Source organism: Neltuma alba, unplaced genomic scaffold (genome assembly GCF_004799145.2).
Source record: "Neltuma alba isolate B1F8T4 unplaced genomic scaffold, ASM479914v2 tig00010413_pilon, whole genome shotgun sequence".
NCBI lineage: Eukaryota > Viridiplantae > Streptophyta > Magnoliopsida > Fabales > Fabaceae > Neltuma > Neltuma alba.
Window position 1 is genome coordinate 338,082 of NW_021635315.1, and position 6,296 is coordinate 344,377.

The following is a 6,296-nucleotide window of genomic DNA, read 5'->3' on the forward strand; positions in this document are numbered from 1 at the left end:
GCAATTTTTCCAAAAAATACTTATTATATGCGTATGCTTTTGTTGACCAATATCAATATATTTGAAACAATTTCGTTAATTATTAAAAATACAAGCCAAAATTATCTGCCAAGCTAAATTGATAGTATAATCCATTAAAAATTTAAAAAATACTCCATCCAGTCCTTTCTATAAATTTGAAATTTGGAGAGGATTGGGTTCATTTTATAACCTTTGATTTAGATTTATCTTAATATTTAATTCATTTTTTCCAATTTTTACATTAATTATTAATTCTCTCCTATTTGACATACTCTCTTTTATCATATTTCCTCACACATTTTCTTTCATCATTTTTCACATTTATTATAAAGACATATTTGGAAATAAAAGTATAGTTCTAACATACTTATTGCTTTTGGTTAATTTTAATTTTGAATTAATTATTTGAAACTTATAATAAGCATAACAGGGAGTATTGTGTTATATATATGATCATATTATATAATTTAAAAATTAGATAAATTCAATTGCTGTATCAAAAGCTTGTCAAGTGATTGTGCAACTAATTGTGGGTTTCAAAATGGGAATTGATGTGTTCACTTTCAATCACTGCCACTATGTTAAGTTTGAATTGTATCAAACTTTCATTCCATCCATTTCTCAAAACACCATCGTGATCCAATGCCAATTCCAAATGCAAGCAAAGCTCTTGAGGGGACCCAAAATTAAAAAATTAAAAAAAGAACGCATACCGATCAATGACCAGGGGCAGCTTATGTTATGGAGTGAGAATTAGAGAGATATTTGGAAAAGTAAGACCATTTTTAAAAAAAAATAAAAAGGGAAAATGATAATTAGGGATACATTAGAAGCTACTGTTAGTTTCAATAACAGACCTCTAATTGTTGAAATAACAATACGTCTTCCATTAAGAAAACTAGTAAGAGAGCAATTCTGCTTATCATTGTTGTCATGTTAGGTTTTGCTATTCTTTTGTGTTTAGCTATTGCAGTCTCTAGCCAATTTATATACAAGATTGGAATTTGAAGTTACAAGAGGTTGTTGGATATAGGAGATTTGGACTTGAATGAAGGGATTATATTGAGGATATTTTCCTACAATGAGTTGAAAAAAGCAACGAATGGTTTCAAACAAGAGGGGGTAAGGGTTCTTTCGGATCGGTTTATAGAGGAATTTACACAAAGGGAAAAAACTGATTGCAGTAAAAAGGCTACACAAGTTAATTGAAGAAGGAGAGAGAGAATTTCAAGCTGAAATGTAGGTCATTGGAAAAACCTACCACAAAGACTTAGTTCGCTTGTTGGGATATTGTGCTGAGGGATCCAAAAGGCTTTTAGTTTATGAGTACATGAGTAATGGCTCCCTTGAGAAGGTTTTCTTTGTTGACAGAACCATACGTCCAGATTGGCAAGAACAGCACTGGACATTGCAAGAGGCTCACTATATCTGCATGAACAATGCAGGGCTTCCATCATTCACTATGATATAAAGCCTCAAAACATATTGATGGATGAGTTTTTTACAGCTAAAATATCAGACGTTGGGTTAGCAAAACTTCTAATGCCAGATCAAAAAAGTACCTTTACTCAAGTTAGAGGAACAGGAGGTTATTTGGCTCTGGAATGGAGTAAGAACACTCCAATAACAGTGAAAGCAGATGTTTATAGCTATGGAGTAATGCTTTTGGAGATTGTATTTTGCAGAAGAAGCCTAGTGGTGAAGATGTCAAATCCGGAGCAAATTGTCCTATCCAATTGGGTCTGCAATTGTTTTGTTAGGAGAGAGTTAAAGAAGCTTGTTATTGGAGAAGAAGTGGATAACACATTGCTTGAGATATGGTGAAAGTGGGGTTATGGTGTATTCAGGATGAACCTTTTCTTCGGCCATCCATGAAGAGTGTGGTGTTGATCCTTGAGGGAGTTACTAAGGTGGCTGTTCCTCCTTGTCCATCCCCTGATTCTATTTGACGGTAGCACTTTGCCAGGAAACAAAAGCGAACAAGATGTTGCAATTTTATGTGGCTTTCATTTGATTTGTTTTGGTTTTTGTGTTTCTGTGTAATTTTATCTTTAAGCCTTCGTCTACCTATTCGCCAGGAATAAAAGAATTATAAAATTAATTTTGATATTTTTCCCTTTCAATATATATCAGTAAGTTATATAGACTAAATTAGTTCTTATACATTTCAAGCACTACGATCTAGATGTTCATGTATTTATGTAGAAATTAAAAAAGAAAAAAAAACCCCAATTACAGTGTAAACTCAGATTTTTGGTATTGATTAAAATATGCTCTCTATCCTCTATATGCTTCAGAATAATAGTACTACTTTTGATCCTTAATATAAAGTTCAGTTGGTCAATTGACTAATTTAGAAATATTAAGAAAGTTAAAAAAATTACTTTAAAGTATTATATTTGTTGTTATTTTTCAAACTAATTTACCCTACTTATAATTGGTATATAATCTAATAATAGACGTAAATATTTTAAAGAGATCATGTAACATATACTATATTTAAATAATTTTTTAGCCTCTTTAATTGTCTCAAAGTAGTTAATTAGACCTTATATTAGGGATTAAAAAACATAGTCTACTATAAGGAGCATTGCCTTTAATTCAATACATTGCATTCATAATTGATAAAATTTGTCAACCTGTTGTATCTTAGCGGCATAAAAGGTCCTTGGTAAATGAAACGTTGAGAGTTGAAACTTTTTGCCGTTAATGTTTATCCCTTCAAATTAAAATAAAAAAAGGACTTAATTTTAGTAATATAATGTTTTGAGCAACTACCTGTCACGATAGTTGTTAATCATTACACCCTAAATTATTAACTACTGCTCTTTCAGTTGGCAATACAAACTTAAAAAAAAAAAAGATAATTTGGTAATTAAACAAATAAAATTTATTACAAAAAAGTTTCTTGGGACTTCAAAATAATTTTATGATTTCAAGGGATTTTTTTGTATTTAATTCTCTTAGGTGGGACCTAATTGCAATTTTTCCATGCTTTTATTCCAAAACAAGCAGCTTCATGCGTCCTTCACCTTCACCTTCTGTCATTCAAATATGATGGCTCATTCCCAGAGTAAAAAAAACCAGACCGAACTGGCCGGTTCAACCAGAAAACTGGTGAATCGGTCAGTGGTCCGGTCTGGTTCATAGATTAAACCAGGGACCAATTCGAACCGAATTGAATCAGTTAAACAGGTGTGAATCGATGAAAACTAGTATGAACCGGTAATGAACTGGTCTGAATGATTATATTGCTATTTATCATATTTTTTCTCATTCAACTCCTAATATATCAGTTATTATAGATTTAAATGGATTTTAATGATAATTTTGGTATCAATAACTATCAATTTTAGTTATTTAGGAATCATAAAGATCAAAATTCTCAATATTATTATACTTTATTATTGTTACAATTAAACTATTATTGTATTTTCTTATATTTTGTTTTTAGTGATTATTAGTATTGTTATATTTTGTTATTTTCAATCAAATTATATTATTTTAATATGACCGATTTGATCCCGATCCGACCCACTGACCTTTAAACCACTATCTCAATCGGTTTAGTATCTGATCCGATTTTTTGTTCCTTGCTCATTCCTTCTCTATATTTCTCATATTATTATTTCGTGGACCCATATTGACCGGTTGACTTGACTAATGAGCCAAAGTTTGCGGATATTATTTTTTAATATTCAAAAAGATATGAGAGCTGAAAAACAGGTCAAGCCTAAAAAAGTTGGGCTTGTGATTTTACCTCTCAAATTAAAAAACAGGCATAAAAGGACTAGTCCTGATGAGTTGAAGGCCTATACGGGCCGGCCTGTAGGGCTAAAGGCCGACCTATTAGGCCTTTTTATTTTTTTATTTTTTAAAATTATTATATGATGTTAATATAATTTTTTTATATTATTGATGATATTTTAAATATTTAGTTGAATTTCATAAAATAATTTGACTTATTTTGTTTTAAATAATGATTTGTTGATTAAACTTTAAAAAATGAGTTAACTTAGATATTAAATAATGATTTGATTTGTATTATATATGTCAATATTTTAAACTATATATATTTGATAAGAATGTATTTTTATACTTATGTAACTTGTGATCTATAACTTGAATTAAAAATTTATGAGTTTCAATTTTAATATATCTTAAATTAAGTAAAATAATAACTAGACTACAAAACTTGAAAGTGAATTTTAGTTCAAGTAGAAAACCTTGATATTTTTGTCACTGAAAAAAAATTACTCATAGTAAAGTAAAATCAAATATTACTTATATTAAAGATAGTGATAAAAATCATATTGATGATATTGCTATCATTTAGTGTTTAGTTTGTAATTTGTATAATGTTTAGAACAATAACTTGATTTTGTTTAGTTTGAAAATCTGAATAACAACTTAACATTTTGTTTTAGTAATATTAATAATTGGAAGTTCCAATTTTATGAGGTTTATTGTTTTGCTTTTAAACAAATAAAAAATATATATATATAAATTAAACTGTCTAAAAGCCCGCGAGTTAGTCCGAGCCTACCCATAGAAGGGACGGTTCAGTAAAATAGGCACTTTTTCAAATGCGGGCCTAAGAGAGGCTAGCTTGTTTAATCCGTGGCCATGAAGAGCCAGCTCATTTTCCCAACATCAGATGTGAAACTCTTATATTTTCGGGGAAAGTCTTAACTATTTTTTCCAACAAATTTTGTATTTTTAAAATAATATTTGGCATGTAAAAATAATATGATTAATTTTTCAAATGAAAAATCCTCTATACACATGCCATGGAATAATCCAATGGAAGGAGCATTGTCTTTATTTAATTCAGCCAACGAAAGGAGTTACCATTATGTGATGTGGAATTTTAGTCTTCAACTAGCGTCCAATTGGGTCTCCATTATTATACCTAATTATTATTGATCATAGACTTCAAAGGACTTGTGTCCCAAATTTCTTTAGGGTATTAAAATTTTGTATTTTCTTGGGAAAAATGTAATTTACTATTTTCATATACCAAGTCTGATGTGCAAGGAATAGTTCAAATAGGGTAGAATAGAGTTGACATGAGTGATAACATAAAACAATAAAAATTTTAATATTCATTCTCGAAAATAATGAGCTGAAAATAATACGTAAAACAAAATATAAAGCTTTAAATAAATGGACCCCCTAACATGTAATAACTCTACAAATAAAATTATGAACCCAGGGACTGAATAATTGAATGTTAGATAATCTGTAAGATCACCAAATCTATTCAGACGCTTCTAAGCATCTTGTTTGAATTCCAGGCGGGACAAAAGAAAAACTTGCAATAAGGTATCATCCAAAAGAATTAAATATAAAAAGTCCCTTGAAATCATCAAATCATTCTAAAGTCATAAAGGACTTTATTGTAAAAAAATTTTATTTGTTTAATTATTAAATTACTTTCTTTTTTTTTTAAATTCGCATTAACAACTGAAAAAACCGTTGTTTGACAACGTGAGATGTAAGGATTAACAACTATTACGATAGGTATTGACAACTCATACATTATATTTTGTGATGTACTGAGAAAATGTGTTGTCAATATTTGTTGCAATAGTTTAAGTTGTTAATGACTGTTTTTTCAGCTCTCAATGCAAACTTTATAGGAAAAAAAGAGCATTTTAATAATTAAGCAAATAAATTCTTTTGTAATAAAGTCTTTTGAGACTTCAGAATAATTTAATAATTTTAAGAAACCTTTTTGTATTTAATTCTCTTGGATGGAGTCTTATTGTAATTTTTCTAGGAAAAAAGGGACAATTACATACTGGTCCCTAGTAACACATTTTATTAATATAAAGTTTCTTCAGATGTTGAAATTAATGCAAAGCCTTTTAAAGATCTATGAGTAAAATATTAGAATTATGAAAATACATTTTTATCTTTAGTGAAGGAGATGAAGGAATGAACATATATGAGATTCATATCAGAATTTTGCGAAATGACATTGACAAATGTAAGACATGGATTGACAAGTCTATGTAAACCAATTGACAAGTCATATAAGTTAACAATTCAATTTCTGAGATAATATTAAGTTCAAGTTATATCAAATTATAAAAAAGGTATTATATAATCCAATTTTAAAATGAAAGCATGTGTGATTAGAATATCTAAAATGATTAGAGTAAATGAAAAGTTTATATCAAAATTTTTCATGCAGAATACTATTAACAAATGTAGAGGCACGGATTGAAAACTAACACAACAGCTTTAGAGTGAGGAGAACAATTTCGAGG